A 26,704-nucleotide genomic window follows, 5' to 3' on the forward strand; every position below is an offset into this window, starting at 1 on the left:
CCAAGTTAAACAACAAATAGGCTACTCTAAAGTAAAAGGAGTCTTCCTGAAGTGCTATTTTATTGTTTTCGTGATGCGATGTTGAACAGACAACGAGGTAAGTTTTTTGGTATCACGTATTTCTGTATATTAAATGCCACGGAAGGGAGTGCGTAAATACCTCCACTGTGGTCTACAGCTGTTCACATGCGCCGAGTCCCGCCCCTCCCTGTCAGCTGGCGACGCGGCCCCCTCCCCTCCCCATCCACCGGCCTGCCGAGAGAGCGGCCATTGCAGTTCCCCCTTCCCCACCCACCGCCTCTGTCCTTGGTGCGTGCAGCATCTGCACCTCTCCCCTCGCCCCTCCTCACCGCCCAACCATCGCCCTGCAGGCCACGTGCCTCAGCCACGCTACACATTCGTATATTCGTACGTTGCAGTTTAAACAGCAAACCTAAAGGGATGGTTATAAAAATAAAATCACCAGCTTAATATTGCCCTACAGATTTTATTAGTCTTATCTAAAGACGGGAACCTATGTGTATTGTCGATTTGAATTTTCAGTATGGAACAAAAATCGTGAGAGAGAACTTTTCCTGGTACGCATTGTCTAAACCATCAGGATTAGAAAACATTGGAATTTCAGATCGATCTCCGGCTATGTTGTATTACCACCACGGTTAATAAACGGATCTATATGGTGTCAAGGAAGCCGGCACTTGCCGCTATATCTGTCCTGTAAACGACCGCTGTGTGGGAAACGCGTTAGCCAAGGAGTTGGTTTTGGAATACCATTGCAAAATATAGTTTATATAGAAGCCTAACACCTGCCATTTACCTAAATTTTGAAGAACAGAGTGTTTAAGTAAAATAGTTGTAACCCGATAGTTTTGTGACCTCTAGCGATTGAAGTTATTAGAGTCCCTTAGAAAAGAACATTCTCCATGCATAACTGTCGTGAACAACATAAGATAACTCTGGAAGGAAATTTTGTAACTGTACCGAGAGATTAACTCCACGCGTAGCAAGAGGACGGACCCAGCGTGAATGCCAGTTATGCTGCCGAGCCAGTGAAACCGGACGCAGCCGTAGTGTCAGCTGTGCTGTCAGCAACTTACAATCTCACGAGCGCGACGCGTGTCGCACCTTAGCACCTCAAGCTGCACTGAATCTCAACACAGAAATTCTTAACCATTATATAACAAACCCTTTGAATAACTTTGCGCTCATTTTCAATAGTAAGGAACATACTTTGTTCCCTACACACTCTTTATATGACAGATGAACTCTAATTTTATTAAAAACCAAAGCACCGACAGGTAAGTCATATCGACGTCTTCCGAGATGCAACTAGCTTCGTCGAGCCGCCAATATTGATTATATGGAAGCAGGTAAGTGAGAGAATGAACAAAAAAGAACAACAAATACACACCGGAACGATTGACTGGGTGACTGATAATCACAAATATTTGCAAAAACAAATCAACGCAGGAAACGGTTTATCACACGTTTAATAATTATTGGTCTGTCCATTGAAGGAGACATAAAATCACTTTTCATCAGAGTCTTGTTAAAGGAAGTATTAACGTGACATCACACTATTCCATAGCATTACACACAACATTGCCATTGCTTAATGACAGTCTTCCTGTGGGTAGAAGTACCAAAGATCGGTTGGAATGAAAATACAAACGAGAGCTTAAAGGAATACCAGGGGATGCTTACATTCATTTTGCTACGAAATGTAACTGGAGGATAAGGAAGTTTTGTTTGAAGGAAATAATATTTTAAACTTTTGCTTTTGTTACGGTTTTCCCACCGCTTATATCACTATGACGAGTTGCCAATTACTTATGTCAAATTGCTTGTGTCTAATTGATTACGTCCAATTACTTATGTCTAATTACTTGTGTCCAATTACTTAAGTCCATGTATAATTGTTGTTCATTTTGACTGTTTTATTACTACCTATTTAGAGAATTTTGCTAAAGTTTTGCCAGCACCAGTAATTTAGTATTTGTATCAACCTAGTGTTTCCATGTGTCGCTGTGTTACCATATTGATGAGGATAGTCATTTTGTAGGATTTCAAGTATGCTAGAGTAAGTTCCCGAGTACTGCCAATTATTTGTTTAATAATAATGATGTCTTAGGTGATAAATTGTTTTGGAAGAGTAGTTTAGGATGTAACCATGCTTTATTATCATTTTTATTTGAATGTTTATCAGGAGGGACATACCACATGCCTACCCCCGTGATAGATAACGTAAACAGAGTGAATCATACCCCCAGAACGAGCAAGTTTTGGCTATATTACTGGTCTGTTGGATGAACAAGAGAACCACACCCGCAAGGGCACGTACCTTACGTGACGCGGCTGGCACCTGCACGGTCCCTTAGCTGTCTGTGTCGTTTCTTCACTTTTCCGTTCCGCGACATAGTCTGTTCTACCCACTTTCATCTTTCCACTATCAACAGAACAACCCTTGAAGAGTCATGCTCCACCCGCAAGCGCACGTACCTTACGTGACGCGGTTGGCTCCCGCGCGGTCCCTTAGCTGTCTGTGTCGTTTCTTCACTTTTCCGTTCCGCGACATAGTCTGTTCTACCCACTTTCATCTTTCCACTATCAACAGAACAACCCTTGAAGAGTCATGCTCCACCCGCAAGGGCACGTACCTTACGTGACGCGGCTGGCACCCGCGCGGTCCCTTAGCTGTCTGTGTCGTTCCTTCACTTTTCCGTTTCGCGGCATAGTCCGTTCTACCCACTTTGATCTGTCAACTTTCAACAGACACAAAACTATTCAGCCCAGACTTTGATCTTCCATCTCGAAGAAGAGTTCACGAGAACAGTGTTCCGTGCTCTCTGACGACAGCTGATCAGGCAACGTCAGACGCGAACCGCGTCTAGCCCGCAGCTAAAAGCCAGTAAGCGGAAATCTCTGTTCAAAACCTTGAGCCTTCTTTGTTTCCCCATTGTATTTTCCGAAGGAATACCGATTATTGAAGTAGTAGCATTTAACTGTATGACGTGTCCCAGGACACTGCGATACAAGCAAGGATAGACGGAGTTTTAAGCAACCAGCTGGGCCCGAGGAGGCCAGCACTACGGAGTTACAGAGACGGCGAGTTTAGTCGCAAAATGTTGAGAGGATGAAGACGGCGAATTTGGTCGCAAAGTAAAGTTAGTCGCAAGATGTTGAGAGGATAAAGACGGCGAATTTGGTCGCAACGTAAGGTTTTGTTGCAAGATGTTGAGAGGATGAAGACGGTGAATTTTGTCGCACAGTAATTTTTTTTTTTATGTAAGAGATGTCGAGTTTGAGGAAGAAGTATGAAGCAGCTATCTTGGAATCGCAGAATCGTCGTATACACAGTTAAGTAGGCGATAACGTCGTGTCAACGATGCGCCGTGCGCTAAACCTTCATAAAGGAAAAGTCCTTCAGAAATTACGCTCAAATTATATTGTAATCCACTTTTTCCTACGCTTTCTGTCTCCACTATGGAAATCTCTAGATTCTTGTCGAGTTTTGTTTTTCTCCTCTTGTTAGCAACAGCGTTGACATCCTACGACACAATCTATGTCCCACCTGCACCAAACTGGTGTCACTTTTCTTCGTCACTCTCACTTAACGGCGTGCAGCAAATATATTGAGTGACGAGAAAATTCTTCTCAAAATGTGAATGTTATTACACGTAGAGGGTCAGCCCAAAGAGGCACTCAACCTTCTTTGTTTACCGATATGGAATATGCAGTAAATTTAATATGATGTATGCGTACTTCACTTTTACATTTTCATGTTATAAACCAATTTACTATGGCATAAAGTAATTTTAAAAAGTAGCCGCTGTAACAACGCATCTAACATGATGTCACGAGTAATCCCACTTCGATTTTGTTGGTCATCGATGAATAAACCCTATCGATTACGCATATCTATTCCCCTTTATTCAGTAATGCTATACCCCTTTTTGTGACATTAATATTCGTCACTTTGAAGCACATAAATACGCTCATCTGGCGCAGGAGCCCAAGAACATGTGGAGAGAGCGTAAAATATAGACCGCGCAGTGAACAGCGTCGGTAAGCTTCATCGTTCTCTCTCGCTCTTACACCTGACGCTTGCTTCCTGCACGTAGCCGCCTCGGCTTCGCTTCTCAGCTGCCGCGTGCAGCCCCGACGCCGCGCTGGCCTTGGAAGTTATCTGCCGCGCGCCTTTCTGACGTAGCCTCCGCGCAGGTCTTCAGCAAACGGTTCCCGTTGGAACACCACTTATAACCTTTCATGCCACCACGCCTTACTTAGTATTCACACCCCTTTAATTGTGTTTTTTATACCTGAAAGCCTATTCATGGTTCCTCTGTCAGCTAACTTGCCAGCTTTATCTAATAAATCAAATGATCACCTATCGTCAATTGATGACTTGCTAAAACATGAAAAGGACAAATTTCTTACCTTCGCCTGTTGGCACACTTAAATGAATGGCAAACAGTCGCAAATTAAACCAAACAAAAAAGAGAAAACAAGAACCTATCAGGCATGTGCCCTCCCTTAGTTTTAAGAGTGAAAGTGAGATATCAGTTAATGTGGAAAAACTAGCGTAGTGTAGTGAAGTGTTCCCTTAGTGATAACTCCCTTTTCAACTGTGTTTTGAAACGTGTGGACCTCCCTTCATACCCCCCTGCGCTGAGTTCCAGTGCACGGACCTGGCCACGGCCACGCCCCCTTCCCGCCGGCAGCCTACGCGCTGCCCGCTGAGGACAACACACCACACCGCCTCGCGTCTGTCGCCCTCGCCGTGACTCATCAGTGGTGATGTGATTAAATTTTCAACTTATTTTAACAAAAGGAAAAAAAAGACATTTTTACTTCAACTTAGCAACAAGAACACTTGGCATGTTGACCTAATTCACACTGTTATGTTTTGTTCTAATTTTGTGATGATTTTATGATGTTTTGATGTTTTATGATGTTATGATGTTCTGATGTTTTATGATGTTCTGATGTTTTATGATGATTCTTGTATACACACAATATTGTTGACATGTGTAAGCTCCCTTGCGACCCTTAGGAGGTCTCTAGAGTCTCTATACCCTCCCATAGATTAAGGCCCCTGCCGTCTTCCGTGAGAGCCAATGTTAACTTTCTCTCACAAGATAAATTTGTTTACATTCAAATAATAATTGCATTGATCGAATTCACATACGTTCTCCGCTCCCACGGAAGGGGGAGGAATGTAAAGGATGAGCCAGACAATAAGGGATTTTACTTTATTATATGAGCCTCCAACCGGTAACTTCATTTCTCCATTACGGCCAAGCCACGGCCGGCACTGTTAGCTGCCTGTAAATTCTTTCGTCCCACAGTCTAGTAAGAGGAAGTCAGCACCGAGAAAGGGCACCTTGTTCACGCGCCTCTCTCGTGTGCTGACGAGGTAACACCGCCCCAGGCGTCGCTTAGCAGGCAAGGCTCTGGAAAGTTCCATGCCGCCCGCACAGTTTGCTCGGTCCTGACCAATCAGGGCGGAGGAAGCCGCGTGGTGCGTCGAACATACCCGGCCGCCCGTCGCCGGGCTCGCTCTCTTGTATTCTTGCTCACCCGCGAGTCGGATGCGCGCCCTGTAGCTTTGAACATCCCCCACTTCTCCCGGTGCTGCGGCACTGTGGACTTAGTTTTGGCAGACAACAACTTTCGGTAGCTTCGCGAACAATGTTCGCCATATTGTAAGCTCTGGCTCACCCTCACCTCCATAGGCATATGTAGCCCCTTTTCATCATGCTTTAGCCAATAAATGGCCTTTCTCTAAAAATTACTCTATTATCCCATAACGCCCACCGCCTGCCCATACCCGCCATCCTGTACAAAACAATGAGAAGATTTACTCTTCTTGTACTTAAGTCGGCATTGTGAATTTTGTATTACAAGCCGACGCAATTTCTGTGTCTCATCGTCAATGTGAACGTCCAGGGGATAGAGTAAAGCTGCAGTAGTGCATCGGAATCTAATACTGATCTCCCAGGAAACGCTCAAAGCAAATCACAAACAATGAGAGGATTAACTCTTCTTGTACTTAAGTCGGCATGGTGCCTTTTGTATTAAATCCCGACACCATTTCTGTGTTTCATCGTCAATGGGAAGGTCCAAGCAATAGAGTGACGGTGCACTAGAGCATCGGGATCTAATACTGAACTCCCAGGAAACGCTCAAAGCAAACCAAAAACAAAGAGAATATTTACTCATATTGTACTTAAGTCGGCATTGTGCATTTTGTATTAGAGCCCGACGCAATATCTGTGTTGCATCGTGAGTGTGAAGGTCCAAGGGATAGCGGAAAGCTGCAATAGTGCATCGGAATCTAATACTGATCGCCTAGAAAACGCTCAAAACAAACCACAAACAATGAGAAGATTTACTCTTCTTGTACTTAAGTCGGCGTTGTGCCTTTTGTATTAGAGCCCGACGCAATTTCAGTGCTCCATCGTCAATGTGATAGTCCAAGTTATAGAGTAAAGCTGCAGTAGTGCATCGGAATCTAATACTGATCTCCCAGGAAACGCTCAAAGCAAACCACAAACAATGAGAAGATTTACTCTTATTGTACTTGAGTTGACATTGTAAATTTTGTCTAAAATCCCGACGTAATTTCTGTGTTTCATCGTGAATGTGAAGGTCCAAGGGATAGAGTAAAGCTGCAGTAGTGCATCGGAATCTAATACTGATCTCCCAGGAAACGCTAAAAGGAAACCGCAACCAATGAGAAGATACACTCTTCTAGTACTTATGTCGCCATTGTGCCTTTTGTATTAGAACCCGTGGCAATTTTAGTGCTTCATCGTCAATGTGAAGGTTCAAGAGATAGAGTAAAGCTGCAGTGGTGCATCGGAATCTAATACTGATCTCAGAGGAAAAGCTCAAAGCAAACCGCAAACAATGAGAAGATTTACTCTTATTGTACTTGAGTTGACATTGTAAATTTTGTCTAAAATCCCGACGTAATTTCTGTGTTTCATTGTGAATGTGAAGGTCCAAGGGATAGAGGAAAGCTGCAATAGTGCATAGGAATCTAATACTGATCGCCTAGCAAACGCTCAAGACAAACCACAAACAATGAGAAGATTAACTCTTCTTGTACTTAAGTCGGCATTGTGCCTTTTGTATTAGAGCCCGACGCAATTTCAGTGTTCCGTCGTGAAAGTGAAGGTCCAAGGGATAGAGTAAAGCTGCTGTAGTGCATCGGAATCTAATACTGATCTCCCAGGAAACGCTCAAAGCAAACCACAAACAATGAGAATTTTTAACCTTCTTGTACGTAAGTCGGCATTGTGCCTTTCGTATTAAATCTCGACGCAATTTCTGGGTTTCATAGTCAATGTGAAGGTCCAAGGGATAGTGTAAAGCTGAAGTAGCGCATCGGAATCTATTACTGATCTAACAGGAAACGCTCAAACAAACCACAAACAATGAGAAGATTTAACTTTCTTTTTCTTAAGTCGTCATTGTGCCTTTTGTATTAAATCCGGACGCAATTTCTGTGTTTATCGTCAATGTGAAGGTCGAAGGGATAGAGTAAAGCTGCAATAGTGCATCGGAATCTAATACTGATCTCCCAGGAAACGCTCAATGCTAACCACAAACAATGAGAAGATTTACTCTTCTTGGACTTAAGTCGGCGTTGTGCCGTTTGTAATAAATCCCGACTGAATTTCTGTGTTTCATCGTCAATGTGAAGGTCTAAGGGATAGAATGAAGCTGCAGTAGTGCATCGGAATCTATTACTGATCTCCCAGGAAACGCTCAAAGCAAACGACGAACAATGAGAAGATACACTCTTCTAGTATTTAAGTCGCCATTGTGCCTTTTGTATTAGAACCCGTGCCAATATTTGTGCTTCATCGTCAATGTGAAGGATCAAGAGATGGAGTAAAGCTGCAGTGGTGCATCGGAATCTCATATTGATCTCAGAGGAAACGCTCAAAGCAAACCACAAACAATGAGAAGATTTACTCTTATTGTACTTGAGTTGACATTGTACATTTTGTCTTAAATCCCGACGCAATTTCTGTGTTTCATCGTCGATGTGAAGGTCCAAGGGATAGACTAATGCTGCAGTAGTGCTTCGGGAACTAATACTGATCTTCCAGGAAACGCTCAAAGCAAACCACAAACAATGAGAAGGTTTACTCCTCATGTACTTAAGTCGGCATTGTGCCCATTGTATTAAATCCCGACGCAAATTCTGAGCTTTTTCGTCAATGTGAATGTCCAAGCGATAGAGTAAAGCTGCAATAGTGCATCGGAATGTAATACTGATCTCCCAGGAAGCGCTCAAAACAAACCACTAACAACGAAGAGATTTACTCTTCTTGTACTTAAGTCGGCATTGTGCGTTTTGTATTAGAGCCCCACGCAATTTCTGTGATTCACCGTCAATGCGAAGGTCCAAAGGATAGAGTAAAGCTGCAGTAGTGAATCGGATTCTAATACTGATCTCCCAGGAAACGCTCAAAGCAAACCGCAAACATTGAGAAGATTTACTCTTCTTGTAGTTCAGTTGACTTTATAAATTTGGTTTTAAATCCCGACGCAATTTCTGAGTTTATCGTCAATCTGTAGGTCCAAGGGATTGAGTAAAGCTACAGTAGTGCATCGGAATCTAATATTGATCTCCCAGGAAACGCTCAAAGCAAACCACAAACAATGAGAAGACTTACTCCTCTTGTACTTAAGTCGGCATTGTGCTTTTTGTATTAAATCCCGACGCAATTTCTGTGTTTCATAGTCAATGTGAAGGTCCAAGGGATAGCGCAAAGCTGCAGTGGTGCATCGGAATCTAATACTGATCTCCCAGGAAATGCTCAAAGCAAACCACAATCAAAGAGAACAATTTCTCTTCCTGTACTTAAGTCGGCATTGTGCCTTTTGTAATATATCCCGACGCATTTTCTGTGTTTAATCGTCAATGTGAAGGTCCGAGGGATAGAGTTAAGCTGCAGTAGTACATAGGAACCTAGTACTGATCCCCCAGGAGACGCTCAAAGCAAACCACAAACAATGACAAAATTTACACTTCTTGTACTTGTGTCGGCATTGTGCCATTTGTATTAAATCCCGACGCAATTTCTGAGTTTCATTGTCAATGTGAAGGGCCAAGGGATAGTGGAAAGCTGAAGTAGTGCATCGGAATCTGTTACTGATCTAACAGGAAACACTAAAACAAACCACAAACAATGAGAACATTTAACCTTCTCGTACTTAAGCCGTCATTGTGCCTTTTGTATTAAATCCCGACGCAATTTCTGAGCTTCATCGTCAATGTGAGGGTCCAAAGAATAGAGTAAAGCTGCAGTAGTTCAGCGGAATTTAATACTGATCTCCGAGGAAACGCTCAATGCTAACCACAAACAATGAGAAGATTTACTCTTCTTGTACTTAAGTCGGCATTGTGCCTTTCGTATTAAATCCCAACGCAATTTCTGTGTTTCATCGTCAATGTGAAGGTCCAAGGGATAGAGTAAAGCTGCAGTAGTGCATCGGGAACTAATACTGATCTTTCGGGAAACGCTCAAAGCAAACCACAAACAATGAGAAAGTTTACTCTTCATGTACTTAAGTCGGCATTGTGCCTTTTGTATTAAATCCGGACGCATTTTCAGTGTCTCATCATCAATTTGAAGGTTCAAGAGATGGAGTAAAGGTGCAGTACTGCATCGGAATCTAATACTGATCTCCCAGGAAACACCCAAAGCAAACCACATCCAATGAGAAGATATACTCTGCTTGTACTTAAGTCAGCTTTGTGCCTTTTGTACTAAATCCCAACGCAATTTCTGTGTTTCATCGTCAATGTGAAGGTCCAAGGGATAGAGTAAATCTGCAGTAGTGCATCGGAAAGTAAAAGTGATCCCCACGGAGACGCTCAAAGCAAACCGCAAACAATGAGAGGATTTACTCTTATTGTACTTGAGTTGACATTATAAATTTTTTCTTAAATGCCGACGCAATTTCTGTGTTTCATCGCCCATGTGAAGGTCCAAGGGATAGAGTAAGGCTGCAGTAATGCATCGGGAACTAACACTGATCTTCCAGGAAACGCTCAATGCAAACCACAAACAATGAGAGGATTTACAGTTCTTGTACTTAAGTCGGCATTGTGCCTTTTGTATTAAATGCCGACGCCATTTCTGTGTTTCATCGTCAATGTTAAGGTCCAAACGATTGAGTAAAGCTGCACTAGTGCATTGGAATCTAATACTGAACTCCCAGGAAACGCTCAAAGCAAACCACAAACAGAGAGAATATTTACTCTTCTTGTACTTAAGTCGGCATTGAGCCTTTTGTATTAAATCCCGACGCATTTTCTGTGTTTCATCGTCAATGTGAAGGTCCAAGTGATATGGTAAAGCTGCAGTAGAGCATCGGAATCTAGTACTGATCCCCCAGGAAAGGCTCAAAGCAAACCACACACAATGGGAGGATTTACTCTTCTTGTACTTAAGTCGGCATTGTGCGTTTTGTATTAGAGCCCGACGCAATATCTGTGTTGCATCGTGAGTTTGAAGGTCCAAGGGATAGAGGAAAGCTGCAATAGTGCATCGGAATCTAATACTGATCGCCTAGGAAACGCTCAAAACAAACCACAAACAATGAGAAGATTAACTCTTCTTGTACATAAGTCGGCGTTGTGTCTTTTGTATTAGAGCCCGACGCAATTTCAGTGTTCCATCGTCAATGTGATAGTCCAAGTTATAGAGTAAAGCTACAGTAGTGCATCGGAATCTAATACTGATCTCCCAGGAAACGCTCAAAGCAAACCACAAACAATGAGAATTTTTAACCTTCTTGTACGTACGTCGGCATTGTGCCTTTCGTATTAAATCTCAACGCAATTTCTGTGTTTCATCGTCAACGTGAAGGTCCAAGGGATAGAGTAAAGCTGCAGTAGTGCATCGGAATCTAATACTGATCTCCCAGGAAACGCTAAAAGCAAACCGCAACCAATGAGAAGATACACTCTTCTAGTACTTATGTCGCCATTGTGCCTTTTGTATTAGAACCCGTGGCAATTTTTGTGCTTCATCGTCAATGTGAAGGTTCAAGAAATAGAGTAAAGATGCAGTGGTGCATTGGAATGTAATACTGATCTCAGAGGAAACGCTCAAAGCAAACCGCAAACAATGAGAAGATTTACTCTTATTGTACTTGAGTTGACATTGTAAATTTTGTCTTAAATCCCGACGTAATTTCTGTGTTTCATCGTGAATGTGAAGGTCCAAGGGATAGAGGAAAGCTGCAATAGTGCATAGGAATCTAATACTGATCGCCTAGGAAACGCTCAAGACAAACCACAAACAATGAGAAGATTAACTCTTCTTGTACTTAAGTCGGCATTGTGCCTTTTGTATTAGAGCCCGACGCAATTTCAGTGTTCCGTCGTGAAAGGGAAGCTCCAAGGGATAGAGTAAAGCTGCAGTAGTGCATCGGAATCTAATACTGATCTCCCAGGAAACGCTCAAAACAAACCGTAAACAGTGAGAAGAAATACTCTTCTTGTACTTAAGTTGACATTGTAAAATTTGTTTTAAATCCCGACGCAATATCTGTGTTTAATCGTCAATCTGAAGGTCCAAGGGATAGAGTTAAGCTGCAGTAGTTCATCGGAATCTAATACTGATCTTCCAGGAAACGCTCAAAGCAAACCACAAACAATGAGAAAATTTACTCTTCTTGTTCTTAAGTCGGCATTGTGCCTTTTGTATTAAATCCCGTGGCAATTTCTGTGTTTCATCGTCAATGTGAAGGTCCAAGGGATAGAATGAAGCTGCAGTAGTGCATCGGACTCTAATACTGATCTCCCAGGAAACGATCAAAGCAAACCACAAACAATGAGAATTTTTAACCTTCTTGTACATAAGTCGGCATTGTGCCTTTCGTATTAAATCTCGACGCAATTTCTGTGTTTCATCGTCAATGTGAAGGTCGAAGGGATAGAGTAAAGCTGCAGTAGTGCATCGGAATCTAATACTGATCTCCCAGGAAACGCTCAATGCTAACCACAACAATGAGAAGATTTACTCTTTTTGGACTTAAGTCGGCATTGTGCCTTTTGTATTAAATCACGACGGAATTTCTGTGTTTCATCGTCAATGTGAAGGTCTAAGGGATAGAATGAAGCTGCAGTAGTGCATTGGACTCTATTACTGATCTCCCAGGAAACGCTCAAAGCAAACCACGAACAATGAGAAGATACACTCTTCTAGTACTTAAGTCGCCATTGTGCCTTTTGTATTAGAACCCGTGCTAATTTTTGTGCTTCATCGTCAATGTGAAGGTTCAATAGATGGAGTAAAGCTGCAGTGGTGCATCGGAATCTAATACTGATCTCAGAGGAAACGCTCGAAGCAAACCGCAAACAATGAGAAGATTTTCTCTTATTGTACTTGAGTTGACATTATAAATTTTGTCTTAATTCCCGACGCAATTTCTGTGTTTCATCGTCGATGTGAAGGTCCAAGGGATAGACTAATGCTGCAGTAGTGTATCAGGAACTAATACTGATCTTCCAGGAAACGCTCAAAGCAAACCACAAACAATGAGAAGGTTTACTCTTCATGTACTTAAGTCGGCATTGTGCCCTTTGTATTAAATCCCGACGCAAATTCTGAGCTTGATCGTCAATGTGAAGGTCCAAGCGATAGAGTAAAGCTGCAATAGTGCATCGGAGTGTAATACTGATCTCCCAGGAAGCGCTCAAAACAAACCACTAACAATGAAGAGATTTACTCTTCTTGTACTTAAGTCGGCATTGTGCGTTTTGTATTAGAGCCCCACGCAATTTCTGTGATTCATCGTCAATTCGAAGGTCCAAAGGATAGAGTAAAGCTGCAGTAGTGCATCGGATTCTAATACTGATCTCCCAGGAAACGTTCAAAGCAAACCGCAAACATTGAGAAGATTTACTCTTCTTGTAGTTCAGTTGATTTTATAAATTTGGTTTTAAATCCCGACGCAATTTCTGAGTTTATCGTCAATCTGAAGGTCCAAGGGATTGAGTAAAACTGCAGTAGTGCATCGGAATCTAATATTGATCTCCCAGGAAACGCTCAAAGCAAACCACAAACAATGAGAAGACTTACTCCTCTTGTACTTAAGTCTGCATTGTGCTTTTTGTATTAAATCCCGACGCAATTTCTGTGTTTCATAGTCAATGTGAATGTCCAAGGGATAGTGTAAAGCTGCAGTGGTGCATCGGAATCTAATACTGATCTCCCAGGAAATGCTCAAAGCAAACCACAATCAAAGAGAACATTTTCTCTTCCTGTACTTAAGTCGGCATTGTGCCTTTTGTAATATATCCCGACGCATTTTCTGTGTTTAATCGTCAATGTGAAGGTCCGAGGGATAGAGTAAAGCTGCAGTAGTGCATCGGAATCTAGTACTGATCCCCCAGGAGACGCTCAAAGCAAACCACAAACGATGACAAAATTTACACTTCTTGTACTTGTGTCGGCATTGTGCCTTTTGTATTAAATCCCGACGCAATTTCTGAGTTTCATCGTCAATGTGAAGGGCCAAGGGATAGTGGAAAGCTGAAGTAGTGCATCGGAATCTGTTACTGATCTAACAGGAAACACTCAAACAAACCACAAACAATGAGAAAATTTAACCCTCTCGTACTTAAGCCGTCATTGTGCCTTTTGTATTAAATCCCGACGCAATTTCTGTGCTTCATCGTCAATGTGAGGGTCCAAAGAATAGAGTAAAGCTGCAGTAGTTCATCGGAATTTAATACTGATCTCCGAGGAAACGCTCAATGCTAACCACAAACAATGAGAAGATTTACTCTTCTTGTACTTAAGTCGGCATTGTGCCTTTTGTATTAAATCCCAACGCAATTTCTGTGTTTCATCGTCAATGTGAAGGTCCAAGTGTTGAGTAATGCTGCAGTAGTGCATTGGGAACTAATACTGATCTTACGGGAAACGCTTAAAGGAAACCACAAACAATGAGAAAGTTTACTCTTCATGTACTTAAGTCGGCATTGTGCCTTTTGTATTAAATCCCGACGCATTTTCAGTGTTTCATCGTCAACGTGAAGGTTCAAGAGATGGAGTAAAGGTGCATTAGTGCATCGGAATCTAATACTGATCTCCCAGGAAACACCCAAAGCAAACCACATCCAGTGAGAAGATTTACTCTTCTTGTACTGAACTCAGCTTTGTGCCTTTTGTACTAAATCCCGACGCAATTTCTGTGTTTCATCGTCAATGTGAAGGTCCAAGGGATAGAGTAAATCTGCAATAGTGCATCGGAAAGTAGTAGTGATCCCCAAGGAAACGCTCAAAGCAAACCGCGAACAATGAGAAGATTTACTCTTATTGTACTTGAGTTGACATTATAATTTTTTTCTTAAATGCCGACGCATTTTCTGTGTTTCATCGTCAATGTGAAGGTCCAAGGGATATGGTAAAGCTGCAGTAGAGCATCGGAATCTAGTACTGATCCCCCAGGAAAGGCTCAAAGCAAACCACACACAATGGGAGGATTTACTCTTCTTGTACTTATGTCGGCATTGTGCCTTTTGTATTACATCCCGACGCAATTTCTGTGTTTCATCGTCAGGGTGAAGGACCAAGGGATAGAGTAAAGCAGCAGTAGTGCATGGGAATCTAATACAGATCTATCAGGAAACGCTCAAAGCAGACCACAAACAATGAGAAGAATTACTCTTCTTGTACTTAAGTCGGCATTGTGCCCTTTGTATTAAATCCCGACGCAATTTCTGAGTTTCGTCATCAATGTGAACGTCCAAGGGATAGAGTAAAGCTGCAATAGTGCATCGGAATGTATTACTGATATCTCAGGAAGCGCTTAAAGCAAACCAAAAACAATGAGAAGATTTACTCATCTTGTACTTAAGTCGGCATTGTGCCTTTTGTATTAAATCCCGACACTATTTCTGTGATTCACCGTCAATGTGTAGGTCCAAGGGATAGGGTAAAGCTGCAGTAGTGCATCGGAATCTAATATTGATCTTCCAGGAAACGCTCAAAGCAAACCACAAACAATGAGAAGACTTATTCCTCTTGTCCTTAAGTCGGCATTGTGCCTTTTGTATTAAATCCCGACGCAATTTTTGCGTTTCATCGTCAATGTGAAGGTCCAAGGGATAGAGTAAGGCTGCAGTAGTGCATCGGAATATAATACTGATCTCCCAGGAAATGCTCAGAGCAAACCACAAACAAAGAGAACATTTTCTCTTCTTGTACTTAAGTCGGCATTGTGCCTTTTGTATTATATCCCGACGCATTTTCTGTGTTTAATCGTCAATGTGAAAGTCCGAGGGATAGAGTAAAGCTGCAGTAGAGCATCGGAACCTAGTACTGATCCCCCAGGAGACGCTCTAAGCAAACCACAAACAATGACAAAAGTTACACTTCTTGTACTTGTGTCGGCATTGTGCTTTTTGTATTAAATCCCGACGCAATTTCTGAGTTTCATCGTCAATGTGAAGGGCCAAGGGATAGTGGAAAGCTGAAGTAGTGCATCGGAATCTGTTACTGATCTAACAGGAAACACACATACAAACCACAAACAATGAGAAGAGTTAACCTTCTTGTCCTTAAGCCGTCATTTTGCCTTTTGTATTAAATCCCGACGCATTTACTGTGTTTCATCGTCAATGTGAGGGTCCAAGAGTAAAGCTGCAGTAGTGCATCGGAATTTAATACTGATCTCCCAGGAAACGCTCAATGCTAACCACAAACAATGAGAAGATTACTCTTCTTGTACTTATGTCGGCATTGTGCCTTTTGTATTAAATCCCGACGCAATTTCTGTGTTTCATCGCCAATGTGAAGGTCCAACGGATAGAATAAAGCTGCTATAGTGCATCGGAATCTAATACTGATCTCCCAGGAAACGCTCAAATAAACCATATACAATGAGAAGATTTAACCTTTTTGTATTTAAGTCAGCATTGTGCGTTTTGTATTAAATCCCAACGCAATTTCTGTGTTTCATCGTCAATGTGAAGGTCCAAGGGATAGAGTAAAGCTGCAATAGTGCATCGGAATCTAATACTGATCTAACAGGAAACGCTCAAGCAAACCACAAACAATGAGAAGATTTAACCTTCTTTTACTTAAGTTGCCATTGTGCCTCTTGTATTAAATCCGGACGCAATTTCTGTGTTTCATCGACAATGTGAATTCCTAAGGGATAGAGTTAAGCTGCAGTAGTGCATCGGACTCTAATACTGATCTCCCAGGAAACGCCCAAAGCAAACTACAAACAATGAGAATTTTTAACCATCTTGTATGTAAGTCGGCATTGTGCCTTTCGTATTAAATCTCGACGCAATTTCTGGGTTTCATCGTCAATGTGAAGGTCCAAGGGATAGAGTAAGGCTGCAGCAGTGCATCGGAATCTAATACTGATCTCCCAGGAAATGCTCAGAGCAAACCACAAACAAAGTGAATAATTACTCTTCTTGTACTTAAGTTGGCATTGTGCCTTTTTTATTATATCCCGACGCATTTTCTGTGTTTAATCGTCAATGTGGAAGTCCGAGGGATGGAGTAAAGCTGCAGTAGTGCATCGGAACGTAGTACTGATCCCCCAGGAGACGGTGAAAGCAAACCACAAACAATGACAAAAGTTACACTTCTTGTACTTGTGTCGGCATAGTGCCTTTTGTATTAAATCCCGACGCAATTTCTGAGTTTCATCGTCAATAGGAAGGGCCAAGGGAAAGTGGAAAGCTGAAGAAGTGCATCGGAATCTGTTACTGATCTAACAGGAAACACTCATACAAACCACAAACAATGAGAAGGCTTAACCTTCTTTTACTTAAGCCGTCATTTTGCCTTTTGTATTAAATCACGACGCCCTTTCTGTGTTTCATCATCAATGTGAGGGTCCAAGGGATAGAGTAAAGCTGCAGTAGTGCATCGTAAAGTACTAGTGATCCCCAAGGAAACGCTCAAAGCAAACCGCAAACAATGAGAGGATTTACTCTTATTGTACTTGAGTTGACAATATAAATTTTTTCTTCAATGCCGACGCAATTTCTGTGTTTCATTGTCCATGAGAAGGTCCAAGGGATAGAGTAAAGCTGCAGTAATGCATCGGGAACTAACACTGATCTTCCAGGAAACGCTCAATGCAAACCACAAGCAATGAGAGGATTTACAGTTCTTGTACTTAAGTCGGCATTGTGCCTTTTGTATTAAATCCCGACGCCATTTCTGTGTTTCATCGCCAATGTTAAGGTCCAAACGATTGAGTAAAGCTGCACTAGTGCATTGGAATCTAATACTGAACTCCCAGGAAACGCTCAAAGCAAACCACAAACAAAGAGAATATTTACTCTTCTTGTACTTAAGTCGGCATTGAGCCTTTTGTATTAAATCCCGACGCATTTTCTGTGTTTCATCGTCAATGTGATGGTCCAAGGGATATGGTAAAGCTGCAGTAGAGCATCTGAATCTAGTACTGAACCCCCAGGAAAGGCTCAAAGCAAACCACACACAATGGGAGGATTTACTCTTCTTGTACTTATGTCGGCATTGTGCCTTTTGTATTACATCCCGACGCAATTTCTGTGTTTCATCGTCAGGGTGAAGGACCAAGGGATAGAGTAAAGCAGCAGTAGTGCATCGGAATCTGATACGGATCTATCAGGAAACGCTCAAAGCAAACCACAAACAATGAGAAGAATTACTCTTCTTGTACTTAAGTCGGCATCGTGCCCTTTGTATTAAATCCCGACGCAATTTCTGAGTTTCATCATCAATGTGAACGTCCAAGGGATAGAGTAAAGCTGCAATAGTGCATCGGAATGTAATACTGATATTCCAGGAAATGCTCAAAACAAATCACTAACAATGAGAATATTTTCTCTTCTTGTACTTAAGTCGGCATTGTGCCTTTTGTATTATATCCCGACGCATTTTCTGTGTTTAATCGTCAATGTGAAAGTCCGAGGGATAGAGTAAAGCTGCAGTAGTGCATCGGAGCCTAGTACTGATCCCCCAGGAGACGTTCAAAGCAAACCACAAACAATGACAAAAGTTACACTTCTTGTACTGGTGTCGGCATTGTGCCTTTTGTATTAAATCCCGACGCAATTTCTGAGTTTCATCGTCAATGTGAAGGTCCAAGGGATAGAGTAAAACTGCAATAGTGCATCGGAATCTAATACTGATCTCCCAGGAAACGCTCAAAACAAACCACTAACAATGAGAAGATTTACTCTTCTTGTTCTTAAGTCGGCATTGTGCCTTTTGTAATAAATCCCGTATCAAATTCTGTGTTTCATCGTCAATGTGAAGGTCCAAGGGATAGTGTAAAGCTGAAGTAGTGCATGGGAATCTATTACTGATCTAACAGGAAACGCTCAAACAAACCACAAACAATGAGAAGATTTAACCTTTTTTTACTTAAGTTGCCATTGTGCCTCATGTATTAAATCCGGACGCAATTTCTGTGTTTCATCGTCAATGTGAATTCCTAAGGGATAGAGTGAAGCTGCAGTAGTGCATCGGACTCTAATACTGATCCCCCAGGAAACGCCAGAAGCAAACCACAAACAATGAGAATTTTTAACCTACTTGTATGTAAGTCGGCATTGTGCCTTTCGTATTAAATCTCGACGCAATTTCTGGGTTTCATCGACAATGTGAAGGTCCAAGGGATAGAGTAAAGCTGAAGTAGTGCATCGGAATCTAATACTGATCTCCCAGGAAACGCTCAAAGCAATCCACAAACAATGAGAGGATTTACTGTTCTTGTATGTAAGTCGGCATTGTGCCATTTGTATTAAATCCCGACGCCATTTCTGTGCTTCATCGTCAATGTGAAGGTCGAAACGATAGAGTGAAGCTTCACTAGTGCATCGGAATCTAATACTGAACTCCCAGGAAACGCTCAAAGCAAACCGCAAACAAAGAGAATATTTACTCTTCTTGTACTTAAGTCGGCATTGTGCCTTTTGTATTAAATCCCGACGCATTTTCTGTGTTTCATCGTCAATTTGAAGGTCCAAGGGATAGAGTAAAGCTGCAGTAGATCTTCGGATTCTAATACTGATCCACCAGGAAAGGCTCTAAGCAAACCACAAACAACGGGAGGATTTAGTCTTCTTGTACTTATGTCGGCATTGTGCCTTTTGTATTAAATCCCGACGCAATTTTTGTGTTTCATCGTCAGGGTGAAGGACCAAGGGATAGAATAAAGCAGCAGTAGTGCATCGGAATCTGATACAGATCTATCAGGAAACGCTCAAAGCAAACCACAAACAAAGAGAACAATTAGTCTTCTTATACTTAAGTCGGCATTGATCGCTTTGTGTTAAATCCCGACGCAAATTCTGTGTTTTATTCGCAATGTGTAGGTCCAAGTGATAGAGTAAAGCTGCAATAGTGCATCGGAATGTAATACTGATCTCCCAGGAAGCGCTCAAAACAAATCACTAACAATGAGAAGATTTACTCTTCTTGTACTTAAGTCGGCATTGTGCGTTTTGTATTAGAGCCCGACGCAATTTCTGTGTTTCATCGTCAATGCGAAGGTCCAAAGGATAGAGTAAAGCTGCAGTAGTGCATCGGAAACTGATACTGATCTCCGAGGACACGTTTAAAGCAAACCTCAAACAATGAGAAGATTTACTCTTCTTCTGCTTAAGTTGACATTGTAAATTTTGTTTTAAATCCCGACGCAATTTCTGAGTTCAGTCGTCAATCTGAAGGTCCAAGGGATAGAGTAAAGCTGCAGTAGTTCATCGGAATCTAATACTGATCTTCCAGGAAACGCCTAAAGCAAACTACAAACAATGAGAAGACTTACTCTTCTTGTACTTAAGTCGGCATTGTGCCTTTTCTATTAAATCCCGACACTATTTCTGTGTTATACCGTCAATGTGTAGATCTAAGGGATAGGGTGAAGCTGCAGTAGTGCATCGGAATCTAATATTGATCTCCCAGGAAACTCTCAAAGCAAACCACAAACAATGAGAAGACTTACTCCTCTTGTACTTTAGTCGGCATTGTGCCTTTTGTATTAAATCCCGACGCAGTTTCTGCGTTCCATCGTCAATGTGAAGGTCCAAGGGATAGAGTAAGGCTGCAGCTGTGCATCGGAATCTAATACTGATCTCCCAGGAAATGCTCAGAGCAAACCACAAACAAAGTGAATATTTACTCTTCTTGTACTTAAGTCGGCATTGTGCCTTTTTTATTATATGCCGACGCATTTTCTGTGTTTAATCGTCAATGTGGAAGTCCGAGGGATGGAGTAAAGCTGCAGTAGTGCATCGGAACCTAGTACTGATCCCCCAGGAGACGCTCAAAGCAAACCACAAACAATGACAAAAGTTACACTTCTTGTACTTGTGTCGTCATAGTGCCTTTTGTATTAAATCCCGACGCAATTTATGAGTTTCATCGTCAAAGTGAAGGGCCAAGGGATAGTGGAAAGCTGAAGAAGTGCATCGGAATCTGTTACTGATCTAACAGGAAACACTCATACAAACCACAAACAATGAGAAGGCTTAACCTTCTTTTACTTAAGCCGTCATTTTGCCTTTTGTATTAAATCTCGACGCACTTTCTGTGTTTCATCATCAATGTGAGGGTCCAAGGGATAGAGTAAAGCTGCAGTAGTGCATCGGAATTTAATACTGATCTCACAGGAAAAGCTCAAAGCAAACCACAAACAATGAGAAGTATCACTCTTCTTGTTCTTAAGTCGGCATTGTGCATTTTGTAATATATCCCGTGGCAAATTCTGTGTTTCATCGTCAATGTGAAAGTCCAAGGGATAGTGTATAGCTGAAGTAGTGCATCGGAATCTATTACTGATCTAACAGGAAACGCTCAAACAAACCACAAACAATGAGAAGATATAACCTTCTTTTACTTAAGTCGCCATTGTGCCTCTTGTATTAAATCCGGACGCAACTTCTGTGTTTCATCGTCAATGTGAATTCCTAAGGGATAGAGTGAAGCTGCAGTAGTGCATCGGAATCAAATACTGATCTCCCAGGAAACGCTCAATGCTAACCACAAACAATGAGAAGATTTACTCTTCTTCGACATACGTCGGCATTGTGCCTTTCGTATTAAATCTCGACGCAATATCTGGGTTTCATGGTCAATGTGAAGGTCAAGGGATAGAGTGAAGCTGCAGTAGTGCATCGGAATCTAATACTGATCTCACAGGAAACGGTCAAAGCAAACCACGAACAATGAGAAGATTCACTCTTCTAGTACTTAAATCGCGATTGTGCCTTTTGTATTAAATCCCATGGCAATTTCTGTGTTTCATCGTCAATGTGAAGGTTCAAGAGATAGAATAAAGCAGCTGTAGTGCATCGGAATCAAATACTGATTTCCCAGGAAACGCTCAAAGCAAACCACAAACAATGAGAAGGTTTATTCTTCATGTACTTAAGTCGGCATTGTGCCTTTTGTATTAAATGCCGACGCAATTTCACTGTTTCATCGTCAATGTGAAGGTTCAAGAGATAGAGTAAAGCTGCAGTAGTGCATCGGAATCTAATACTGATCTCCCAGGAAACGCTCAAAGCAAACCACAAGCAATGAGAGGATTTACCGTTCTTGTATTTAAATCGGCATTGTTCCTTTTGTATTAAATCCCGACGCCTTATCTGTGCTTCATCGTCAATGTGAAGGTCCAAACGATAGAGTAAAGCTGCACTAGTGGATCGGAAACTAATACTGAACTCCCAGGAAACGCTCAAAGCAAACCAAAAACAAAGAGAATATATAATCTTCTTGTACTTAAGTTGGCATTGTGCCTTTTGTATTAAATCCCGAAGCATTTTCTGTGTTTCATCGTCAATGTGATGGTCCAAGGGATAGAGTAAAGCTGCAGTAGAGCTTCGGAATCTAATACTGATCCACCAGGAAAGGCTCAAAGCAAACCACAAACAATGGGAGGATTTACTCTTCTTGTACTTATGTCGGCATTGTGCCTTTTGTATTAAATCTCGACGCAATTTCTGTGTTTCATCGTCAATGTGAAGGTCCAAGGGATAAAATAAAGCTGCACTAGTGCATCGGAATCTAATACTGATCTCCCAGGAAACGCTAAAAGGAAACCACAAACAATGAGAAGATATACTCTTCTTGTTATTAAGACGTCATTGTGCCATTTGTATTAAATCCTGACGCAATATCTGTGATCCATCGTGAATGTGAAGGTCCATGGGGTAGAGTAAAGCTTCAGTAGTGCATCGGAATCTAGTACTTATCCCCCAGGAAACGCTCAGAACGCACCACAGAAAATGAGAAGATTTACGCTTCTTGTATTTAAGTTGGCAATGTGCCGTTTGTATTAAATCCCGAAAGATTTTCTTTGTTTCATCGTCAATGTGAAGATCCAAGGGATAGTGTTAAGCTGCGGTAGTGCATTGGAATCTATTACTGATCTCCCAGGAATCGTTCAAAGGAAATCGCAACCAATGAACAGATTTACTCTTCTCGTACTTAAGTCGGCATTGTGTCTTTTGTATTAAATGCCGATGCAATTTCTGTGTTATATCGTCAATGTGAAGGTCCAAAGGATAGAGTAAATCTGCATTAGTTCATCGGAATCTAATACTGATCTCCCAGCAAGGGCTCAAGGCAAACCACAAACAATGCGAAGATTGACTCTTTATGTACTTAAGTCGGCATTGTGATTTTTGTATTTAATCCCGACGCAATTTCTTTGTTCCATCATGAGTGTGAAGGACCAAGGAATAGAGTAAAGCTGCAGTAGTGCAAACGAATCTAGTACTGATCTCCCAGGAAACGCTCAAAGCAAACCACAAACATCAAGAAAATTTACTCTTCTTGTACTTAAGTTGGCATTGTGCCTTTCGTATTAAATCCCGACGCAATTTCTGTGTTTCATCGTCAATGTGAAGGTCCAAGGGATAGAGTAAAGCTGCAGTAGTGCATCGGAATGTAATACTGATATATCATGAAATGCTCGAAGCAAACCACAAGCAATGAGAAGATTTACTCTACTAGTACTCAAGTTGGCATTGTGCCTTTTGTATTATATCCCGACGCAATTTCCTTGTTTCACCAACAATCTGAAACTCCAAGGGATAGAGTAAAGCTGCGGTAGTGCATCGAAATCTAACATTGGTCTCCAAAGAAACTTCCAAAGCAAACCACAAGCATTGAGAAGATTTAACCTTCTTGTACTTAAGTCGGCATTGTGTTTTTTGTATTAAATCACGACGTAATTTCTATGTTTCGTCGCAATGTGAAGGTCCAAGGGATTGAGTAAAGCTGCAGTTGTGCATCGGAAGCTAGTACTGATCTCCCAGGAAACGCTCAAAGGAACCCGTAAACAGTGAGTAGTTTTACTCTTCTAGTACTTAAGTCGGCATTGTGCCTTTAATATCAAATCCCGACGCAATTTCTGTGTTTCAACGTTAATGTGAAAGTGCAATGGATAGAGTAAAGTTGCAGTAGTGCATCGGAATCTAATTCAGATCTCCCAGGAAACGCACAAAGCAAACCACAAACAATGAGAAGCCTTACTTTTCTTGTACTTAAGTCGGCATTGTGCCTTTTGTATTAAATCCCGACTCATTTTCTGTGTTTCATCTTCAATGTGAAAGTCCAAGGGATAGAGTAAAGCTGCAGTAGTGCATCGGAATCTAGCACCGATCCCCCAGGAAACGCTCAGAGCAAACCACAAACAATCAGAAGATTTACACTTCTTGTATTTAAGTCGGCATTGTGCCTTTTGTATTCAATCCCGACGCAATTCCTTTGTTTCATCGTCAATGTCAAGGTCCGAGGAAAAGTGAAAAGCTGTAGTAGTGCATCGGAATCTATTACTGATCTCCCAGGAAACGCTCAAAGCAAACCACAAAAAATGAGAAGATTTACTCTTCTTGTACTGAAGTCTGCTTTGTGCCATTTGTATTAAATCCCGACGCAATTTCTGTGTTCCATCGTGAATGTGAATGTCCTAGGGATAGGATAAAGCTGCAGTAGTGCAAACGAATGTAGTACTGATCTCCCAGGAAACGCTCAAAGCAAACCACGAACATCAAGAAAATTTACTCTTCCTGTACCTAATTTGGCATTGTGCCTTTCGTATTAAATCCCAACGCAATTTCTACGTTTCATTGTCAATCAGAAGGTCCATGAAATAGAGTAAAGCTGCAGTAGTGCATCAGAATCTAATACTGATCCCCCACGAAACGCTCAAAGCAAACTACAATCAATGAGAAGATATACTCTTCTTATACATAAGTCGGCATTGTGCATTTTGTATTAAATCCCGAAGCAATTTCTATGTTTCATCGTAAATGTGAAGGTCCTAGGGACAGAGTAAAGCTGCAGTAGTGCATCGGAATCTAATACTGATCTCCCAGGAAACGCTCAAAGCAAACTGCCAAGAATTAAAAGATTTACTCAACTTGTACTTAAGTCGGCATTGTGCCAATTGTATTAAATCCCGGCGCAATATCTGTGTTTCATCTTCAATGTGGAGGTCTAAGAGAAAGAGTAAAGCTGCAGTAGTGCATCGCAGTATAATACTGATCTCCCAGGAATCTCTCAAAGCAAACCGCAAAAAGTGAGAAGATTTACTCTTCTTGTACTTAAGTTGAAATTGTAAATTTTGTTTTAAGCCCCAACGCAATTTCTGTGTATCATCGTCAATGTGAAGGTACAGCGAATAGATTAAAGCTGCAGTAGTGCATCGGAATCTAACACTGATCTCCCAGGAAACGCTCAAAGCAAACCACAAACAATGAGAAGATTTACTCTTCTTGTACTTAGGTCGTCATTGTGCCTTTAGTATTAAAGCCCGGCGCAATTTCTATGTTTCATCGTTAATGTGACGGTCCAAGTGATACAGTAAAGCTGCAGTTGTGCATCGGTATCTAATACTGATATCCCAGGGAAAGCACAAAGTAAACCACAAGCATTGAGAAGTTTAACTCTTCTTGTACTGAAGTTGGCATTGTGCCTTTTGTATTAAATCCCGACGCAATTTCTGTGTTTCTTCGTCAATGAGAAGGTCGAAGGGATAGAGTAAAGCTGCAGTAGCACATCGGAATCTAGTACTGATCCCCTAAGAAACGCTCAAAGCAAACCACAAACGACAAGAAGATTCGTTCCTCTTGTACTTAAGTCGGCATTGTGTTTCTTGTATTAAATTCCGACCCAATTTCTGTGCTTCGTCGTCAATGTGAAGGTTTAAGGGATAGAGTAAAGCTGCAGTAGTGCATCGGAGTCTAATACTGATTCCCCAGGAGACGCTCAAATCAAACCACAAACAATGAGAAGATATACTCTTCTTGTACTTAAGTCGGCATTGTGCCTTATGTGTTAAATCCCGACGCAATTTCTGTGTTCCATCGTGAATGTGAAGGTCCAAGGGATAGGGTAAAGCTGCCGTAGTGCATCGGAATCTAATACTGATCTCCCAGAAAACGCTCAAAGGAAACGACAAATTATGAGAAGATTTACTCTTCTTGTACTTAAGTCGGCATTGTGTCATTTGTATTACATACCGATGCTATTTCTGTGTTATACCGTCAATGTGAAGGTCCAAGGGATAGAGTAAAGCAGCAGTAGTGTATCGGAATCTAATGCTGATCTCCCAGGAAACGTTCAAAGCAAACCGCGATAAATGGGAAGATTTACACTTCTTGTACTTAAGTTGACATTGTAAACTTTGTTTTAAGCCCCAACGCAATTTCTGTGTTTCATCGTCAATCAGAAGGTCCAAGGGATAGAGTAAAGCTGCAGTAGTGCATCGGAATCTAATACTGATCTCCCAGGAAACGCTCAAAGGAAACCACAACCAATGAGAAGATTTACTCTTCTTGTACTTAAGTCGTCATTGTGCCTGTTGTAATAAATCCCGACGCAATTTCTGTGTTTCCTCGTCAATGTGAACGTCCATGGGATAGAGTAAAGCGGCAATAGTGCATCGGAATCTAATACTGATCTCCCTGGAAGCGCTCAAATCAAACCACAAACAATGAGCTGATTTACTCTTCTTCCACTTAAGTAGGCATTGTGAATTTTGTAATAAATCCAGACGCAATTTCGGTGTTTCATCGTCTATGTGAAGGTCCAAGGAATAGAGTAAGGCTGCAGTAGTGCATGGGAATCTAATACTGATCCCCCACGAAACGCTCAAAGCAAACTACAAACAATGAGAAGATATACTCTTCTTGTACATAAGTCGGCATTGTGAATTTTGTAATAAATCCCGACGCAATTTCTGTGTTCCATCGTGAATGTGAATGTCCAAGGGATAGGGTAAACCTGAAGTAGTGAAACGGAATCTAATACTGATATCCCAGGGAACGCACAAAGTAAACCACAAGCAATGAGAAGATTTACTCTTATTGAACTGAAATTGCCATTGTGCCTTTTGTATTAAATCCCGACGCAATTTTAGTGTTTCATCGTCAATGTGAAGGTCCAAGAAATGGAGTAAGGCTGCAGTTGGGCATCGGTATCCAATTCTGATCTCCCAGGATACACTCAAACCAAACCACAAACAATGAGAAGATTTTACCTTCTAGTAGTTATGTGGGCATTGTGCCTATCGTTTTAATCCCAACGCCATTTCTGTGTTTCTTCGTGTATGTTAAGTTCCAAGGGATAGAATAAAGCTGCTGTCGTGCATCGGAATGTAATACTGATATCCCAGGAAACGCTCAAAGCAAACC

This window comes from Schistocerca piceifrons, chromosome 4 (assembly GCF_021461385.2).
Source record: "Schistocerca piceifrons isolate TAMUIC-IGC-003096 chromosome 4, iqSchPice1.1, whole genome shotgun sequence".
Lineage (NCBI taxonomy): Eukaryota > Metazoa > Arthropoda > Insecta > Orthoptera > Acrididae > Schistocerca > Schistocerca piceifrons.